Source organism: Culex quinquefasciatus, chromosome 3, assembly GCF_015732765.1.
Source record: "Culex quinquefasciatus strain JHB chromosome 3, VPISU_Cqui_1.0_pri_paternal, whole genome shotgun sequence".
Lineage (NCBI taxonomy): Eukaryota > Metazoa > Arthropoda > Insecta > Diptera > Culicidae > Culex > Culex quinquefasciatus.
In genome coordinates this window covers 173,868,434-173,888,938 of record NC_051863.1, presented here as the reverse complement: position 1 = coordinate 173,888,938, position 20,505 = coordinate 173,868,434, and the positions used below count along the sequence as shown (strand labels likewise).

The window sequence follows — 20,505 nt, the reverse complement described above, 5'->3', positions numbered from 1 at the left end:
TTTTTTCGTAAAATCGCTATAACTCGTGATGTTTATAAGCAAACCGCTTATGTCTGTATATCAAAATTTTTGCAATTGACTGCTCTACAACTTTGTAGAACATTATTACACTCTAAAAATAACCCTGAAAAGTTAGAAAAAACACAAAATTTTAAAATGAAAAATTTTGTTCTAAATGAAAAAATGACCCTTCTGGGTCAATGTAGATTCGAAAAGTACATTAAATTCCCCATAAAATGACATGTTCTAAAAATTTGTACAGTCGAGTAACGGAAAATGGGAGAATTTTTAAAAATTGTTTAGTGTTTTTTTTTCGATGAAAAATATGTTTTTTCGGAATTCTGAGTACGCAATCACATCGGGCGTCTAATTTTACATAAACGTTCCTTTGACACCAAATTTCTATCTCATCACCGTTTCAGGCTGCAAATTATTGAAAAAACACCTCTTTTTCGCATGTTCAAAAATGGAAGGGGTCGTACCGCCCCTCCGTCACGAGATATCAAAAATCGGATTCATGATCAGGGACAAAAGTTACCCCGTAGGACAAAATTTCACGCAAATCGAAGAGGGGTCGGGGCAAATGCTGTGTGAGTTGGCGGAGAATTACCCATTAGATTTTAGCGGAAATAGAATATGCAACGCAGCAAAAAAAAATGTTTCTATGATGCTTATTTTTTAATTGTAATAATTTAAAGAAAACTTTGATTGATAATAATGTATAAAAACATCTCTCCTTAAAAATTTTGAGCTTCCGAAAATTTCTGTTTTTTTCTGAAATTTATCATATTTGTTACTGCTGTTTTCAAGAATTTGACGTGGCAGAAAAGAATGGAGCATGGCAGAGAAGTGTTTGAAGTACCTCAAAAAGAAGCTTACAAATTTAGAAAAAAAAATTAAAGTTATATTTCAGGATTCTTTTAATATTTTTCTTAATTAGTTCGAATTGGAAATCGGACTGTATTATTAGGTGTTTAAGACATTTTTACGCTAAGAACATTTAGAATTCCGGCAATAAGTGTCATTGAAATAGAATTTAAAAATATCTTCAAATTTTCAAGCATTTTCAAAAAAAACATTTTTCTTTTGAAAATTTTTAAAAAAATATGCTGCAAAATTGGTTTTGGTGACAACAAAACAAAAATTTCAATGAAGAAATTAAATTCTAACGATTTTTGTTTATTACAGGCACGCTGAATACGGAACATTGAATAGTATTAATTTTCTAAAAAAAAATACACAGTGACTATCAAAGTCACTGACATTGTGTGCCCTACACCAGTACATGTTTTTAAAATACAAATCCTAAAACAATTCTCACAAAATTAGTATTAGTAAAAGCAAAATTAGTAAAATAGGATAAAATCCTATTGTTTTCAAGTTTTTTTTAAATCAACCATATTTTAAAATGTTCTGTAATTCTCGGAACACAAACTATAATTTCAAAAAGTTCTAAACAAAAGGTATTTATCACAAAATTATATATACCTTATCATAGTTTTGCTTTTGTTAATATTTAGTGAAATATCAAGATTTGTTCTGCTTGTACTGAAAATTTACGTTTTTCTCTTGATTTCAGATTGAAAATATGTAAAATACTCTGAAGTGAACCATTAGAAAAAGCAAAAGTAACCGTTCTACAATTTATTCATGATATTTTACAATAATTTTCAAATATTCAAATATAATTTTTTGTATTTTTTCTGCGTCTTTTTAAGAGAATTTTTTTACAACCTTTACAGCCTTAAACACGGGTTTTGTTTTGAATGCTATTTTTAATATATTTGAGGGAACTTTACGTGCTCTACTGGTATCATATTCAAAATCGTCGCCGTCGTGCTAACTTGTCGTACGTGAATTTTGGGCCAAATTGAGTTGAGAACGCCATTTTGTGCAGCTCACAATGCCTCACTTTTTAACCTTCACAGATCCCCAAAATTCGATTTCAATCCTAAGAAAATTCAATGAAAACCAAAAAAAGCTCCGAAACTTTTTGTCACTTTTCATATGAAAGTAGTTTTCGTGTATTGTGTGCTGCGAGGAGAAGATTGCCCTCTGAAAATGCAGCGTCATCAGTGCATAATTGACAAAGGGAGCGCGTGGTCGTAAAAATATTCGGAGTGAAAAGTGATTTTTTTTTGTGTGCCTTTTGTTTCGCATTTTTGTCGTGTAATGTGTGCTGCGAAGAGATTTGAAATTTGCTCGCGTTATCTTAATTGTAGAAACAGTAAAAATATACTGGTAAGTCCAACCCATAGCACTTATGCTCGGTTGGCACGCGTTCGATTAAGAAAAACTTTCTAAATCATCACTAATTTATCTTTCTGCAGCCGGCTGCCTAAGATTTAAAAAATTCAACCGATAAACAAAATGCTCGTGGTCACATCACTGCCATTCGTGAATCCTGACCTCATACCCATCTACTAACCCCCTCAAAACTCATGTGATACTTTGTCGGAGAAGCAGTCGATTGGGCGGTCTTTATCACTCAAGTATCGGCCTAACATTCCCATTCACTTTCCCGTGACTCTACCACTGGTCGTGGCCGGCGCCGGTATTGATCAGCATGATAGGGGCCTTTGAGAAGTTGCGAAGCGAGGAAAGATAGCACCCACTCATCTTCCACGGCTCGTGGATGTAACTTCTGGAGGTCCTGGTCAATAACGGAGTAGCAACTACGGGTGGGCTGGGCACCTATGCTATGCTATGCTATGCTTTTCATATGAAAGTAGTTTCAATCTCCTTGAAAATTGATGTAAGTGCGACAACTGGCCAAAGGGATTAATAGAAGTTTATTTGCTTAAGCAATAAAAATTTCTAAAATAAATCCTAATTAAAAATAACAATTTAAAAAGTAACTCAATTAAAAGATTGAACTTTTGTTTCAACCGGTGCCACAATCGACGAACCACCCCCTCGTTTAGATGTGCCAACCTACGCCCAGATCGCGATCCAACTTGGTCATCGACGGAACCATATTGGCTCTGCCACCATCAAAACTGAAACTGAAACTCGCTTTCCGATACGTACGCGTTCGATTGGTGCTCGATCGGAATATTTATAAGCCTGTTCCTATGAGATGGTTTGACCGCATTGGAGGTAAATTTTTCGCCTCAAATAACCTAATTTTTGTTTGAAATCGCGCACCCACTTGACTCTACAAAGTTGATCTTGGCGGACCCGTTGACTTTTCCCGCTCGATTAGCACGGCAGGTTTTGTTGAACTCGTTCAGGAAATTTTGTTGTGGGCTGTGCGATCAATGACAACTTTGCCGAGCCACTCGCGAGAACGTAGCAAGATCCGCTGAGTGCCACCGCGAGGGGGGCCAAGTTCAGTTATTTTTGCAGAGGCGCGCGCCACTATGAATGGAGTAGTTTGTTTCTGAGCCGCTGGCGTTGCGGCGGAGTATGCAAAGGTGATATCACTTCGCCGACGATAAGTTATGAATGGAAACGTTCAGCGCGAGGTATAAAGTAAGTCAACAAAATTCAAACCAACTGTTGGCGGTGGCGTCGCGACGAAATCTCGGGGTTTTCCCCTTGAAGTTGTGGTCATCGAGAAAAAATAGAGGGAGAAAAAAATGTGATGAAAAAGAAGCCAAAAGCAAGGAAATGTTTACACATTGTAGCACACCGTTTCTGGCTTACCAAATTCATGACGCTTTGACCGGCGGACAGGGGCTGCTATTTTTAGCGACTAACTTGGCAAAGGAAAATGCCCCAAACATCAATCGGACACCGCGTCCAAGTTGGACAGTGGTTGAAATTTTTTTTAAGTCGTATAGTAGACTTCACCAAGTTTTTAACCGAAATCTTATCCCATCAGTCAATCATTCGAAGGGATTCTAGCTAGACAATGCATCAGGTTAGATGACGTCAACATTCGTATTGTCATTTATCTACATTTGTAGCGCTCCCTTGAAACATAAGAAACATCAAAGTGGCCAAGCCTAATACGTAAATTTTACCGCAAAGATGATTCGTTGAACTGGGTTAGAAATGGTTTAGAAACAAGGTTGTGCTCTACCTCTCAGCTACCATCAAGTCTTATGCCTATTTTTCAATTTTGACCATTTACTCCCAGCGAGTCGTCGTGTGGCCATGTGACTCCCGAGTAAAAGTGTTCTCAAAATCTGACAAATGTGCGAGCGGCAGACATTTCAAGCGGTCGCACGCGCTCGTTACTGACAGTTATGGTTGAATAAATCCCAGAATCAACCACTAATACTAAACCTCCCTCTAGCTACTACTGGTGGTGTCTCCTCGGCGACGTGTCTGCCAGAGATGTAGGAAGCCGTTTAATCGAAGTCACTTTACGATAAGCTTATCGCGCTTTCCAAGGTGGAGAAACTAAGCCGGGCACCAGGTAGAATAGTTCGCAGACTAATCTACCCAGAGAGTGGCGCCCCGCTTGGTTCAAGGTATTCTCGCGCGCGGTATCGCGTCTTTATGACACCATAAATTGCATTTCAAACGAATGCCACAAAGCCATTTGCGAGCCGGGTCGGGTCAAGCTCACAGGCCATTTCAATATCGTGCAAATTATTTGTCTCTCTACTCCATCATGTCCGGCTGTCTGTCGTAATCGACAAACATCCTTCAAGCCGCTGACTTGATACATGTTTGCTTTATGTGACAGCAAGATAAACACTATCGCGTTTCGAGCGAGTGAAAGAGAGAGAGAGAGACTCCCTCCTCAGACATCCAAGCTGGCTCTGTGCGATGTCTCGAGTGGTTTAGGCTTTCCTTTGATTTCTGATGAAGGAAAAATGGTGAACTGTCAGCGATTCTGTAAGGAAAGTTTGACAGAAAAATACAGAAAATCCGATGGTAAAATCGCATGCAAAATTATGTACATCAACTTTGTGAGAACGTCATTGCAAGCGAAATGTACAGTTTTTCCGCACACAAAAAAAATCAAACCATTGGAGATTAAAAAGGAACAGGATTTCCATACTGGTAAACTACACATTTCTGCATGTAATATTACATAAACGTTCATAAAAGAATGCAAAAATTGTTTAGCATCCGGGCATTTTACATGCAGCTGAATTTTTTTTTGTGTGTAAAGTATTTAAAACGTGACCTTTTCAAATGTTATCCCCGAATTCTTAAAATTTGATCTGCAAACAGCAGTTTCCCCCCAGGCAAGATTCCGCGTAATTTACAATCAGATGATGGTGCAGGCATTTTACTGTAGAACTCAATCTTGGGGTGTGCCATCGTGACGAAATGTTGTTTACACAGTTCAGCATTTGTGATCAGCAAGGCACTTTCAAGTGAAATTAAATATCTTCCACAGTGGTTTGGTGATCATCCTTGATGGTGATAGTGAAACTTGATTCTAAGTTTTATGAAAAGGGATCATTGCATTTAAACGTAATGTTTATGTTTGCAACTAGTTTATTTTCATGACAATCTTGATATTTGTAATTTATAAAATATTTATTCACAAGAAATCTTTCCATCTTCTGATGCATTAGAATTCTCAGCAAATATTTAACGTTGGCGATAAAATCAATTCGGTTCGTTTGTTCAATTGTCGTAGGGAAATCATAAAACAACGAACAATAAATATAATTATTGTTTGCAGGCTCGTGTGCGCCACAAAACTCAACTATATTGGTGCCATATCTACCGCGTCGTCAATTGACTGATCATAAATTAACTATTCACAATATGCGCACGCTGCCCATCGCCACAGAGAATCGCCCTTCTTTATTGAGTTGTCAGCACGGTGTTTGCATTCATCATTGTCCTATACCGAATTCGAAACAACTGTGTCAGAAATGGCTCGAAAGTCATTACCAATTCTTCTTAGGCAGCGTTTTTTTCTTATTTCCCATCAGTTTACTATTAATAGTAATCACGATTTAGTTAGTCACTTGACGCCACACACTCCGTCACCCTTGTCTGCCCCCTTAGACACGACACTGGCATTGAACTTTTTTTTATTTTCTTTAGTTCTAGCTCATCCCCTGGCACACTTACTTCGTCTACTGCCAGCTCTGAGCTGCTGAATCATTGATTGTTTATTTTTGAGGTTCTTTGAACCAGGTCGTTAGTCATCTGCGAACGAAAGATCCGCGACTAGGTGGTGACGTCGAGAACTAAAACTTGAAGCAAAGTGGTTGCGTTTTACGAGTGTCTACAAATTCCAAGCGCAAAACGAGATAACAAACCACGCTTGAACGCCCGGAATTCCAACGCTACGCGTCGCGCAACTTGGTTTGGGTTTCGGCACGGACCAGCGCGAAGTTGCGCGCAAAATGATAAATCAGCAAACTACCGTTTGACGGTGCGGTGCAAACAGGGGGTAGCGAAGAAGCCGCCATCTTGGAAGTTCAGATAACAAACACTCAGAATCAGTATTATTCATATTACTTTGGTAACACGAAGTATGTTATCCTGGTTAAACTCAAAAGTCCCATGCAAATGTGTAAAACCAAACTGAAAAAATGTAATGCTGATTCACAATGTACGGGCGCACTGTTTGATCGACCAAAAGAAAAAAAGCAAAAAAAGGTAAACAGAAAAATCACTTTTTTCGATATGAATTTTCAGCCAATATTTGGATGGAATCTCTAAGGATATGATAGGATTTGGCATCAGCAACACAATTCACGTGTTTTTTCAGGTATTTATCGTTTGAATTGCGGGAAATTTGAAAATCAAAAACCCAAACTATGATTTGTTATGGGCTACCATTTGACAGCTAGTGCTTTTGTTGTGGGCTCTCATTTGACAACCGTGCTAATGTCGATTGTTGTCAGTTTGCTTTGGTCGGAATAGGGTTGCCATCTCCCCGGGTGCAAAAGTTGGATTTGAATTTGACTGGCAGCGCATTCGCAATGGTTGGTGACAACTCGACAAATTGACGAAAGACGATACGAAAACAAAACGGAATTTAGAATACTCGCATAAATTAATGTGCAAAGAATTGATGATGGACAAAAATTCAATTATGCAATTTTGCCATTTTTATTTTGAAAAAGAACAGCGTAAAATTTGCAACATCAAAAAAGCAATTCGAGTAACAAAAAGTCACAAAACACAAAAAGAGTCTCAATTTTGAGGAAATAATTCAGAGACAGATGGAAGAAAAATCACTCCTTCCTCTTGAGTTACTTTCCAAAAAAGCCTTCGCAATGACCAAATTAAAACAAATAACAACAAATTTAACAGCTGTTGTCTACAAAAAAGTATCTTAATCTATATATTCAAGCAGCTGTATCTTGAGGACGTAATTTCTGACAAATTTGTTGTCTTTGACAAAGTTGTGGAATTAGATAAGGACAGTTCTAGAAAAAATAGAAATATAAAAAATCTAAAAAATACTAATTTGACTAAAAAAAGTTTTGAAGAAGTTACTCCGTGTCTGTCGCGGGTGACCATGAACGGCCATGATCGACGACGACCAACTTTTTCAATTTATTTTTTTGTAAAATCACGATAACTCGTGATGTTTATAAACAAACCCTTTAGGCTTATGTATCAATTTTTTTTAATTGTCTGCTCTACAACTTTGTAGAACATTGTTACACTCTAAAAAATAACCCTGCAAAGTTATAAAAAAAACACGACATTTTAAAATGAAAAATTTTGTTCTGGGTTAATGTAGATTCGAAAAGTACATTAAATTTTCCTTAAAATGGCATATTCCCAAGTAACCGAAAATGGCTGAGTTTTAAAAAAAAATTAAGTGTTTTTTTCGATGAAAAATACGTTTTTTCGGAAAAATTACCCAAATAATATTTGACAGTGTTGCCATTTTTTTGGAAAAAAACATATTTTTGGAAACTTATAAAAGGAAAACAGTCAATTAAATAATTAGCATTGCAATTTGTATAAAGTGTTTCTTTTTTCAAATAGTTGCTCAAGTATGGATTTTTTCTCGAAAGGTTCAGAAAATTCCCTATAAATTCACCTAAGAAACTGAGTTTAATCCATTTTTTCTGATTTTTCCGATAAAAATATTAGCAGAATTTTAAATTCAAGACTGACATTTAAAAAGAGCTCCAGCCGTATAAAAAGGATGTTATATCCTATTTTTCTTCTAAAATGACAGTGATTTATTTCGACCATATTGTTTAATATAGTTTAAAAAATGGCTGCTCCACCATATATTTTTCGCTTTTTTTAAGAACATAGCTAAAAAGTAGTCTTTTAATTCTCTAAAGCATATCAAAAAATGAAAAATATCAAATGTAATAGAGTCAAGAGTATACCTATTGTTTCTTTAACTTTGCCAAAGTTATAAAATTCGTCAGAAATTCCGTTCAAAAGATACAATTTCTGTAATACTTGGATACCATTTTCGTTTATAAACTAGATGAACCACAAATAATAAAAAAAGAAGACTTAATTTCCAAATTTCAAGCCTGATTTTCGAAATCTTGAAAAAAAAGTATCACAAAATGCTTTATACATCATTTTAGTTAAACTACCATTAAAAATTTGGAAAAAGTCAATGAATTCTAAAAAATAATTTTTTTCCAAAACTTTCACGACTTTTACCATTCTGTGGCCCCAAAATTCAAAATTTTGTTAAAATATAAAAAAGTTTTTATTTGATTGAAACTGAATAAAAATTCTGAATAACTTTCAATCGATTTTACAAGTTTTTTTCCTACGAAAATTTCAATTGTAGTCAATATTTTTTCCCCCTTATGTTTTGAGTGGCTCTATGGTGTATTAAAAAAATCACGTTAATTATTTTGATTAAATGTGTTCTTAAGAATGTTATAAATATGTTATTTGTGAAAATTTATATTCCGAGCAATTGATGCGTTAACCCGGTTTCAAAAAATACAATTTTTTTTGGGTGTTTAATAGTGGTTTGCAATACAACCTATTTGAAAGTGGAACCAATTTACTGTTCGCCAAAAGTAGAGTGTATTGTTACCGATCATTAAAAAAATGTTTTTTTTTTTTCAAGAATGATTTTTTTTGCATCGTGGCTTAAGGACCTGAAGATGTCAAGAAATCTTTAAAAAAAGTTGAAGACAAGGACGTAATTTTGAATTAAATTGAAGTTGTTTATGGAGTCGATGCAGTTGTATCCACCCAGAAGCTGTCTTATTCTTGATTTGATTCCGTTTGAAAACCTACAATACACACAATTTTCCAGCAAAAATGAAACACAAACAACTGATCATAAAACAGCTCATTTATCAGTAAGAAAAAAGTCATGCTTGTGCTTGAACAGCTTCCTAATTTGTAGATGTAAACAATGTGGGATCATTCGAAAATCACGTTACGCATTCGCTCAATTCATCACCCAGTTTTTTTACCGAAGCCAGTTGCTTAATTAAAAAATTCTGATGAGCACCAAGAAGAAACTCCAAAACAGATTTCAAAAAATCCAGCCAAATGTTTTAAAAAGAAACCCACCCAATTTGAAATCTTGCTCTTTGTATTGACATTTTCAAGAAATTTGGAGGAATTTTATAATTATGACAAGTAACTCAATCAGGGTTACATTTAAATTTTCATTGACAACACTTGTAAAAGACGATAGGGAATCATTCAGAATACATTGTGTAAAGCTTATTTATGCAATTTAAATCAAATAAAGACTTTTTAATCTTTTCACAAATTTCAGAAAAAAAGAAATTTGTATGAATTCATTGAAATTTTGCAAAGTTTTGATAGTACAAATTGTAACTGTATAGATATTTAAATTTTGCATTTTGTTTTACTTTATGTTCGAAATTTCAGACTTGTCTATCTAAAAATTCTTGCAAAAATAAATGTATTATTTCTAAAATCATAATTCTGAACCAATTTGTACGGTCGGTGGGTGTAATATGGCTTCGCTTAGGAGCCTAGGACACCGAAGTCCTTGTATATGAAAGGAAGATATTAATGATTGGCAATAGCAATAATGGCCAACAGCTATGAAATCCATTTCGTTTTTAATTGCAATAGAATGGTGATTTGCTAGGGTTTTAAGAAATATCTCCAAGAAGTACTAAAAAAAACCTATTCTAAATACGAACAGAATCAAAAAGAGCAATATAGGATTGATTGCAATAATCTTGTTAAGTTGAAATATCAATTGTAAACAAATATTTGGAAAACAATACAGCAACTGATTGAGAAAATTATCTCACTTTTATGATTATTGTAGCTTGAAGCAAATCGCATCTTGACAGGTAAAAAAAACTCACAAAACAATAATCTACAGAACCAGCAAATTGCTTGTAAGAAAAACAAAAAAGCAACAATCGACACTCCCCTGGGGAGAGCACAGGAAATGCGCGTGCCATAACGTTCGAAACGTGTGCTACAACCTACAACCATCTGAATCATCTGAAAGGGTAGTCCACCCAATAGTGAACCCTTTTTCCCGCTGTTGATCCACCATTAACCCGCAACCGATAATTACCACGTCCAGATTGACGGAACGAATGTGAACGGCGCACATCGCCCGCCGAGAAAACGGTTGCAGCTAATGATGGGTCCGTGAAAGGCCGAAACGGTGTGGAAAATCGATAATTTTCCTCCAATCGACTTTTGGGTGGGAAAAGCACGCCAGTCTCTCTGGTTCAGTCGCCGGCACATGTGGTTGTGGATATTTCCACAAAACAAAACAACTACCCGGGCAGAGGTTGAATCGGAGAAGAATTGCTGCAATCGACAACTTACAGTGAGTCGCGTGGTGATGTGGGGAAATTTTCCGGCCGTTTTGGTCCAATTTTAATTTTGGTTCAGCCAGCAGCAGTAGCAACTCCCAACCGACGATCACCTTTGAGAAACGTTGTTGCGTTGGTCGGCTTTGCTTTCCGCAGATCTCGAACTAGCGAAGAAGACGTGGGCAAATCGAGCCGTGTGTAGGTGGTTTGATTTGTCTCACCAGAACCGAATGTTGCCACTTCGGACTTGATCTTCGCTTATATATTTTTATAATTTTGAAATATGTGTATTTCCACTGGCACTGGTCGAATTTTTCATCACTTTTCGATACGATTGGCTTCACGGACACCGAAAAAAGAAAACAATTTCGAAACGGGTTTGCCGAAAACCAGCTAATTAGCTTCACAGTAATAAAACAAACACAACACTTCAACAGAAAGATACACTAGTAGGGACTCGAAAAACAACCTGCAAATCACACAAAGAACACCCTGAAACACACACACAACTCCTCCTCAACGCCAAGACATGACGTCACCCCGTCGATATCGCACAACCCAAGACTCGACTTAAGTCGACTTGCAGAGATAGGGGTAGGTCTGCGATATCGCTTAACGACGAACGAACAACTGTAGAAACAACTCGAGGGAAGTTTGCACTCCAAGGGTGATAAGAAACAGAACTTTCTCCACGTAATTCTCCCCAAAAAAGTGCACCTTCTGCAACGCAAGAATCACCTGCAGCTAATTACACCACTGCTGCCCACGGATTCGATTCGTGTGGGTCGGTTTCGGACTTAAGTCGCGGACGAACGACGGAGCTCGCAGAAAATCGCGCGCGACTAGCGGTACGTACGGACAGTTACTGAGCAGCGCTTGAGCCAGTGCGCCGCGCTCAACTCGAAGCTACAGTTGTTGCTCAGCTCAGTGGGGTGACGACGATGACGATGAGAGCATAACTTGCCTCTTGATTTCGAGCAGTTTGATTGAGTCAGTCGGTAGCAGAGATGATGTGAGGGATTGATTTTGTAGTGACGAAAACATGTAAAAAAATCGATCGAAAAATGCACGTTTTGAAAATTACCTTCAAAGTCTTTCTTGAAATCTTTTAAACTGCAATCTGTAATTTTCAGAATGCATGTCTTCAATTTTCCAGACTGTATAATACAATTTGGCCTTAAAAAGCTCTATAAATTCTAATTAAGGCAGGTTTGAGACAGAACAGTGTTGTCAGATTACCAAACATTATAACTTATTGGAAGAAAAAACAAACACTTATCCAACGATCTAACAACATCTAGCCTTCAAAAGTTCTATATATTTAACCAATGTTCATAAAATTTGACAGTGTTGCCAGATCATCGAAAATTATGTGCCGTTCTGGGAATGAAAAATGCAAATTAATTTTAGACGAGCATAACAAAAAACAATATTATTTTCATAACCAATTCAAAATTTATTTTTATAAAGCTGAAAAAGGTAGAGAAACCATTTTTTTTCTAGCAAATTTGCCTATAATTGAAATTTGTTGTTGCTGTTCAGATTTTTGATGTTGTATTTTTGATTTGTATAAAACTTTGTCGACACATGTCCCTAAGGATTGAAAAACAGTTTTCGGCAAAGTTGTAGATTTTGATAACGGCGTTTTAGAAAAATCAAAAGGCCTTTCAGTTGAATTTCCGAAATGCGTATTTTTTATTTCGATAAAAAACTTCCTGAGATAAAAAGACATTAAGTGCAAGAGTTTGAGATAATGCAAAATCTTGTACAAGTGTCATATTTTGAACAAAAAATGTGATTATTGAAAACATTAACATGTTACAATAAAAAAATATTCATAGATCCAAAATAAAATTTGCAATTAAAATAATTTTCAGATTAAAATTTTAGAAAAAAATATTCTCTGCAATTTAAAACTATTTTATAAAGAAAATATCTCTGAAGAATTTTTTTTTTACTTTGTTTGTTACACTATTGGATGCTGAGATACAGACTCTTAAATTTTAAAGTTTTGTGAACATGGTGTTTTTCTCAGTGTGACCAGGGTTGCCAGATTTCTCAGACCATGAATAGACTGAGAGTGCCAGAATAAAGATCTGTTCCAGATTCTAATTTTTTTCTTTTTGCTTATTTTGAACAAAATTTTGATTGGAATGAACGAGCTAAATGCAAAATCTAAAAATTGAGTAAATTATTGATTAGATTTAAATTTCGGGTTAGTTTTGAAAAGGTCCTACGCGCCATTTGTAATCAAAGCCGTGTTCGATCAAATCTCGGTCCATTTGTGAATAATCAACTTCAAAAATGCTTAAGATTGTTCATCTAACCGATCTTTAAATGCTCTTCTGTAAAAAACAATTGAAATTAGCTTTGCTTTAGAGCAAACAAAACATTTGAAACTTCCCTCTCATAATTTCTAGTTTTTTATCTGCCAGAATTTTCAAATTTGTTGTTGGTACTTGGCCAATATTTTTTCAATTTTAACCTAACAACCCTGGGTGTAACACTAGGGTGACGAGAAAACATAAAAATGTTGATACTTTTCGATTCTTCAGGTAAAAATAAGTAACTGTGCCAATTTTGAACGAAATCGGTTACGGTTTAAGGGATCGTTGAAAAGCAAAAAATCAAAATTCCACCAAAAGGTGGCGTTAAATGAGTCGGATCATTGTCAAGTGTGAGATTTTTTTTGTAAAAATTTATGACAAACAACTTTGTCACAATTACATTGGTGCAGTTGTTATCCTGAGCTGAGATATGGACTACCTTTCAACAGCTGATTTGTTCGAAATGGGGAGAGAGTTTACTGGTATTAAAGAGAACGAATTGGACAGAGAAGGAAAAAAAATACAAAAATAACCTTCGAAATAGCTAATAGATGTGGGATAGTTAGAAGAAAGGAGGCATGACTTATTCTAATATCACAGCTCAAGGGGACAATCGCTGAATCAACTTTTTCCAAGACTGTAAAACGATCCCAGTTAACCCTGACGAGTTATTAGCAATTGAAAGAAGACGTATTTGTATGACAGATTTTTTTTCCACCAACTTGTTGGTTCGATTTTCAACGTTGAAAAATAAACGTTGAAGGCTAAAACACTTTTTTAGACATAAAAAAATGTTATGCTTGAAATTATATTTCAAATTTATTATTAAAGAAAAAAGGTGGAAATTTATTAAAAAGTTCTAAATTTTAACAATCAAAATCAAAACAAAAGTTTTCAAGACATCAGTTGAAAATGAAAGCTAATTAGGTGAAATGACAAAACTTATTTTTGACATGTTTTTTTTATTATTAAGAAGAAGGCTGTATCTCAGCAACCAGCAGTCCAAACTAACAGGTTAAAAAATAAAAATGGTGTTGGTATAAATTTTCCAGTTTTTCGAAAATAACTTTTGCAGGGGTGCCCAGTCATGTAATTTGAACGGAACCCGTTCTGCGTTCGTTCTCTTTCTTGAAAACGAACTGAACCCACCGCGCAGGAGCCATTGCTTTTCGTTCCAAAAACAGAACGTCACTTTTTCGTGCCGTTCTCTTCAAAGTTTGGAACGCGTTCTGTGAACCGCCTGTAGCCAAAGGCTCTCTATGGCAACTGTTAAACTTAAATAAACATTCAGTAGAATGATTTGTAAAGATCTTAGTTAGCTCGGTGGTAACATGCATGAACAGTATTCGAAGGAAGTGAGTTCGAAACTCAGTTTTTTAATTATTTTTTTTTGTGTGGTTGGGTACCAACTTTTAGACGACGACTGAAATTACATTTTATACCAATCAAGGGACACTCCAGCTGGGAGGCTAGGGAGACTAAATGAAACGGTTAATGGCTAGTACGCAGATCGGAAGGAAAGGGGTCAAGAAACAGCTTTACGAAAGGAGAGGGAGCGATTTCTTGGGGCTTTTCTTCACCCTCTTTGGCTTGCTTTAGCTGCCGCTGCTGCCCATTTGATTTTTTTCTTGACCGGTTCCTTCCAAAGTGCATATACCGCTTAAAAAGCACCCCAACTAAAATGGAGACGAAAAATTATTGCCACAGTGATTTAAAAAAAAATCATTGCTTTTCTAGTTCAGGAAAAAAGAGATTCGAACTCAACGCTTATGATTTCTAAACCGAGTTGTTACCACTAAGCTAGCAGTACTGATATGTAAACGGATGATTAGGCTGGTACAAATATTTTTAAAAGTTTTTGTCACCCCCTTCAAAATTGGCCCGAAAAATCAGGGGGCAAAAAAATATGTTTACAATAAACTTCAAAATTTCAATGAAAATTCAAGTGCAACCAGCTAAAATCAAATTAAAATACATTCTTCTGCGTTTATAATCATTTTTAGCATGTTTGGGTTTATTAAAAAATCTTAAAATCTTTTTTTTCGATACAATTTTTGTTTTTGTCAGATCTTAGATTTTTTGAAAACTAATGATTGCAAAACAACTGAACTAGTGTAAAATGCATTTTAAAACACTTTTTCATTTAAATGTGAAGACTATGGCTTGTTATTTAAATTTTTATATTTTTTTATTTTTTTGCCCCCCCCCCCCCTTGACCTCGGCCAGGGCCGAGGGACAAAAACATTAAAAAATTATGGGCTGTTTGGGTGAGACTTAGAAAACATCAATTTTCCTGTTTTTAAACCTTTGCATTGCAATATCTCAGCAACTAAAGGTCGTATCAACAAAGTCCGAAGAAGCAAAATATAGAGAATTTTCTCAGCTTTTCAAAAATATTTTTTTCCAAAAGTGTGCAAACATGTGCACTAATTTAAAAAAATGAAAAACTGCCACAATTTTCAAAAAAGTCACCTAAATATGGATTTAACTTGAAAACGGTGCACTTTATCAAAATTTTACTAAAGTGCTTTTTGATTGCAAATTTGATTTTACATCGAAAAATGAAGTTGAAAAAATTTTGCGACCAATATTTCGATTTTTTGAAAAAATCAGTATTGATTAAAAAATTCATAACTCGGTCAATGATTTTTTGCACAACCTGGAAATTTCTGAAAAGTTGGCATTTTATGTCCTCTAAAACATATCAAAAAATAAAAAAAATTAAAAATAGTGTTTTTTTGCAAATCAAATTTTAGTGTTAAAAAGTTAAATAAAAAAATCACCAATTTTTTTTACCGTGTATCATTTTTTTCCAGTGTAGTCCGTATCCATACCTACAACTTTGCCGAAGACACCAAATCGATCAAAAAATTCCTTCAAAAGATACAGATTTTTGAATTTTCATACATCATTTTTGTATGGACAGCTGCCAAATTTGTATGGAAAATTATATGGACAAACTAATGATGCAAAATGGCTTCTTTGGGCATACCGAAGGCACCAAAAAAGTTTCAGTCGGATTAAAAAATACAAAAAAAAATCGAATGACCGAAATCCTAGAGAACTGCTCAGTAGACTAGCTAAACTTCATGGACTGTTAAGGCCGATGCAAATATTTAAAAAAGTTTTTGTCCCTCGGCCAGGGCCATTATTTTCAAAATTTTCAAATCAAGACTAACATTTCAAAAGGGCCAAACATTCAATATTACGCCCTTTTAAAATGTTAGTTTTGATTTGAAAATTTTGAAAATAATGTTTTCGAAAAGATCGGAAAATTTAATAAATGTTTCATATATTAACATCGAAAATCGGACCATTAGTTGCTGAGATATCGACATTAAAAAATTATGGGCTGTTTGAGTGAGACTTAGAAATCATCAATTTTCCTGTTTTTAAACCTTTGCATTGCAATATCTCAGCAACTAAAGGTCGTATCAACAAAGTCCGAAGAAGCAAAATATAGAGAATTTTCTCAGCTTTTCATACATCATTTTTGTATAGACAGCTGCCAAATTTGTATGGAAAATTATATGGACAAACTAATGATGCAAAATGGCTTCTTTGGGCATACCGAAGGCACCAAAAAAGTTTGAGTCGGATTAAAAAATACAAAAATTAAAATTGAAGAAAAAAGACCGATTTCGTAGAGAATTGCTCTACTGAGGTCTTATCAAAGGAAAATGTTGAAGTTCTGAACTGGGTTCTCCGTTCGTTTCAAAAAAGCCTACTGAACGAACGTTTCTTAGAGACAAGCGTTCGTTCTCAGAGCTGTTATTTTTCGTGTTGCTTTGTGAACTTGAACGAACGGAGAACCCGTTCAAAAGCATGACTGGGGTGCCTTCATTTCCTTAATAGAAATTTTTATTTCGAAAAAAAATATCTCATAACAGTGCAACTCATAGAAAAATTAAGATGAAATTTTATTGCAAAATGGATTTTACGTCTAAAAATGATTTTTCAAATTTTTTGTGAAGGTTATGTTCGATTTTCCCCAAAATCATCATTTTTAAATTCAAATTTGTTTTTTTGCTATTAGGTAAGTAAATTGTATTCACTCTTGCACAATTTTAAAAACGATGTTTTCTAATACCTTAGCTTGAACAATCATGTCAGCATATAACATCAAAATAAAATCAAAAAGTATAAGCTTGTACAATTCAAAATATGTAATAAATATAAAACAAGCCGCCTTCAAAAACTAAACATTGCAAATGATCATTCTCCATACCATACCTCTAATTTTGAACTCCTTTCTACGAATCCATGACAAAATTATACACTGCCGCCAATAACTCTTTCAAAATAATAAATAAATTATAGCGTTGCTAATTCGAGCCCGCATCAATTCCGAAATAAATCAACGGGTGAAGCTAATACCCTCAAATTTCCCCATAAACTTCGCATTAGAGAAACCAACCCTCCCGTTTGGAGTGCAACCGGATTGCGGATTGCAAGGTAGCAATTTTCACCTCTGCCGCACAGTGGTGACCATCACATACAATCCGGGCTACCTGTTACTTTGGCCAAATAACCGGTAATCACGGCGTCATGTAAGGGTGCCCACGTGTGTGTGCATGCATCTCTGATAAATGCAATCATAAAATATGCACCCGGGACTCCGCGCGGACTTGGCTCTTGGCTCGGTCGTGGAAAGTGGCCACGGCCAGACTTGGAGGCACTCTTTGGACAACCGGTTCGCCTTGGCAGGGCCACGTTGCTGATTTTTTGCGCTCTGCTCACTTGTTCAATCTTAATTTATTTTCCCCGTACAAATCGCGAACAAGACGCTTGTGAACCACTTTCCAACGGACTCCACACACACGCTGCGGGGTAACATATGGAACTTGCTCTGAACACCACCGGTCGGTTATGAATGGAGTTGACTTTTCCTCTCGACACTCGATCCAGATCATCAGATCTGGCGGGCTGGGCGCAACGCAAGGCCACAAGCAGCGAGGAAACTGGGCTGGAGAGAGACGGGCGCGGCGCTAAATTCCGCAACCACACTCACTTGTTGTCTCAGACGCGTCGCGAGTACGGCCGGCTTATTCCGCGGCCATAGCTGACATATCGAAAGTGAACTCACTGGAAGCGAACTAATTTGCGCGCGACTGGTTAGGTGGAATTTCGCGTGAAGCTCTCCCAAATGTGGGGCGAAATTAAATTCCTTCCGAGGTCGTTGTGGGGCCCCCCACTTTGCCGTGCGGTCGTAAACGTTGGGGAAGGTCGTGCAACTCCTACGAACTCCAGAGGCCCTCTGGGGCAGGTAGAGGTGTCGAGGCGTTGGCGTTGATTTTATGATTCAAGTCGTGGCCGCTGAGGGCTGGCACGAAATCGTGGATGTTGGCCAATTGGTGATCCCACAGTTTGGGATCGGCGTGACGTGACGTTATAGTTACATGAAATCATGAATTATGGCAACTCTAATGAATTTGTTATATCGTTCATGATCTTAGAACAGCTTCAAGTTCGTTGATTTCATTAAGTATTTCCCAGAATGGTCTACACGAATCATCTATGAAATTCGCCACAAGCTTTGGCGTATTACACATGCATGAAATATTTTTCCCCAAACAAAACTGTTCTGTAAAATAAATTATGTTGAAGCTATAAATAGTGACCTTATCGCAGCTATAAATAGTGACCTTATCGCAATTAAGAGAAAAGCACGTAACCTCAAGCAGTTATTAGACTATGACAAGCGAACAAGCAAACTCGCACTTTGTCGTGTTAGACAGTTTGCTAAACTCGCAATCAAAGATCAAAGAAAAATGTATGCAGGCTGATGGCCTATCTATAATCACGTAGCTAAGGATAGTTAAGTAAAGTAAAATGGATAAGTTATTTAGAAAAGTACGCAAATTACCGCCGTCCTCTACAATCAACATAGAAAACTTTCTAGGCTCTTCCCGGGCAGACGGTAATGACTCAAATCATTCCATTTCAATAACAAATACTGTTAAAAAAAACAAAAAGTGTTATGGAATATTCTTACAAATAAGGGTTTAACAACAGTTTATGTTATGATAACAAAATTTGTTATTAGTCTGATATTGGTTGAAAGCCAAAAAAAAACTTTGGAATAACATTTTTCGTTATGGAAGAATACCTCCAACCGTTATTGGGATGATCGGATTAGTTGTAAACACAACCAAAAAAGAATAACAAAGATTTGTTCGAAAAATAACTCAAAATGTTATTAGTCTGTTATTACAATAACAACCCAAGAACAACAAAAATCATAACGCGAATAATAAGACTTGTTATAAATAACATAAAATGTTATTGGCCTAGTACTTTCAAATATCAAAAAATGTTTTTCCACGTTATTTCCATCTGCTCGGGTTATACGTTGCTATGCAGTTGTTTTTTTTTACATTTAAATAATATCGAAACGTCAACTTACCGTAGGGTGCGAGTTTGTTGGATTTTTTGGTATACACTCAAACCCCGATGGTTTGACACTAACTGTTGTCAAACGGGTCACTTTTTAGTTTGATACCCCTTTTACACGGAGTTCACACACACTACCAAACGTTGGTTTGATAGTGTCCGTGAGCACCGTGTAAAAAGTGTCAGTTCGTCACCTTTAAGTTTGACTTCGACCAACCAACGGGGTACAAACTAAAATAGTGTCAAACGAAAAAGTGACCAACCACCGGGGGTTGAGTGTAGTCTAATACCTCCTTTATGCCGATCAGCAGTACCGGTTTCTGATTGAGTATGGGGTGGCGTTTGGAGGGAGGGGTGGATATTTTTTAAATATTTTTAGTTCAAAGCTTATACCTAGCAAACTCCATAAATTTTAAGCAGCGCTGCTTTTTTTTTGCTATTTTTCGTTTTTCTCAATGGTTTTTGGCAGCGCTAAGAGCACATTGAAAATCTAAAGAATAAGTGTTTACTAACACAACTCCTTTATCTGTACTGTCAAAGTTATCAAAAAAAATCTCATGAGCAACACAGGAAATTCCATTGTTTATAGGACCTTCAAAAACACTCTAGAATCGTAAAAAAAACTTTAAGTGACTCGATGAATATGTAAAATTTTCATAAATGTACATTGTATGTACATACCATTCAAAAGCTTCCCCAGTTGAACCAGCGTCCATTTGGCTTTCCCCTCCCAATGGGTTCTAAAAATACAACCAGATGATTTCATATTCGGCCAAAATTAGCATCCTCCTGTACCGCAAAAGTGCGACTATACGCTGCTAGTGTACGAGACGGTGTTGTTTCATTGAGCGTTTTATTTAGTATATTTACTCTTTTTTTTTTGTTATTTTCATCCCGAGTAAACCGACGACTAAGGCGACGTGAACACAGGACGTCAGCAAAAGAGCGTCGCTTGTTGCCTTTAAATTGGGGTGATTCATCAAGTGTAAGTGTCTACCAATTCTAATACAACCCTTGAGTTAGACGTTCAAAAATTGACAAATTACTCCACATCATGAAACAAGTCGCTTTACAGATTTCAAGTCGCTACGAGTTTTACGATGAACGCAGAACATACTAAGTAAGCATCTATTTGTAGGATCATTTTA

The 20,505-nt window shown here is 36.1% G+C and overlaps 1 protein-coding gene across 1 annotated transcript in view; it reads right to left on the bottom strand.

Moving 5' to 3' along the window:
• The window catches only part of LOC6044571 (talin-2), a 91,900-nt gene extending 80,412 nt beyond the window's left edge, over nucleotides 1-11,488 (bottom strand). Inside the window, 2 exon segments of the mRNA XM_038264444.1 lie at nucleotides 10,651-11,106; nucleotides 11,376-11,488. The gene's annotated coding sequence lies outside the window, so the exon portion shown is untranslated.
• Between the last annotated feature and the right edge of the window lie 9,017 nt (nucleotides 11,489-20,505).